Here is a 1,441-nt window from a genome sequence, read left to right as displayed (position 1 = left end):
AGCCTAAAGTAATGTTTGTAGTAGTAGTAGTAGTAGTAGTAGTAGTAGTAAGTTAGGAGCTTCTTTTTCTTTTCTGCTTTTTTTTTTTAAAGATGCTGTTAAATATATTGAAACTTAGCTTCAGGAAAAAAAATCTTGTGTAGAAACCAAATCTGCAAGTAATATACAAAACAGTATATATAAACAATAATGTACAAAAAAATTTCTGACATAATCATTTAAAAAATTTTAATAATCAAAATTAAAATTACAAAAATATTTAACTAATACAGTTATCTTTTGCTGATGTGAGGTAAATTTCTATTAGTTCAAATTTTTAAAAAAATATCATTACCGACAAATGAGATATGAATATGATAACCTACTTACCCAGCAACCTACTTTACATATTTGCAAACTTACAAAGAGGCTTCTACCTGGCTGCTCAATCATTATGAAATAGCAGCCAAATCTCACCCCAAATCATACTCTAATGTCTGAAATAAAGAAGGACTAGATAATATGGTTTGCGAGCTAAATAAGTTTGTATGAACAGGCATGGCTGCATGGTAAGAAGCTTGCTTCCCAACCATATGGTTCTGGATTCAGTTCCACTGTGGGGCACCTTGGGTCTTGGGCAAGTGGATTTAGTAGATGAAAACTGAAAAGACACCCATCGTATGTATATTTATAAGTGTGTGTGTTTGTCCCCACCACCACTTGACAACTAGTTTTGGTGTGTTTATGTCCCTGTGACTTCACAGTTTGGCCAAAGAAATTAATAAAATAAGTACCAGGCCTAAAAATAGAAAAATACTGGGGTCGATTCACTCAACTAAAAACCCTTCAAGGTGGTGGCCCAGCATGGCTGCAAAAGATAAAAGCTAAAAGATACCTTGGGGAGAAGAAGAGGCTGAAGTTTCTGAAGAAACTGTCCTTTCATGTGAAAAACAGCAACAGCCCTAAAACATTAAATTCCTTCTATTTTCAACACTATATGAACTTATCCAAACTTTTAAGACTCGTGGTATAATCAAAGACTACAATGAACTGAATAATTGTTAACCTTTTGTTACCACATTTCTCTTGAAATACACTGCTTTTATTTTAGTTAATTTGAGAAATTATAAAGAATTTAGTAAAATACTTATCATTAGTGGCTGTGTGGTAAGTAGCTTGCTTACCAACCACATAGTTCTGGGTTCAGTCCCACTGCGTGGCACCTTGGGCAAGTGTCTTCTACTATAGCCTCGGGATGACCAAAGCCTTGTGAGTGGATTTGGTAGACACAAACTGAAAGAAGCCCGTCGTATATATGTATATATATGTATATATATGTATGCATGTGTATATGTTGTGTATCTGTGTTTGTCCCCCCAACATCACTTGACAACCGATGCTGGTGTGTTTAGGTCCTTGTAACCCAGCGGTTCAGCAAAAGAGATCGATAGAATAAGTACTA

This window comes from Octopus bimaculoides, chromosome 14 (genome assembly GCF_001194135.2).
Source record: "Octopus bimaculoides isolate UCB-OBI-ISO-001 chromosome 14, ASM119413v2, whole genome shotgun sequence".
In the NCBI taxonomy this organism is placed as follows: domain Eukaryota; kingdom Metazoa; phylum Mollusca; class Cephalopoda; order Octopoda; family Octopodidae; genus Octopus; species Octopus bimaculoides.
This window is presented reverse-complemented; position numbering follows the sequence as displayed.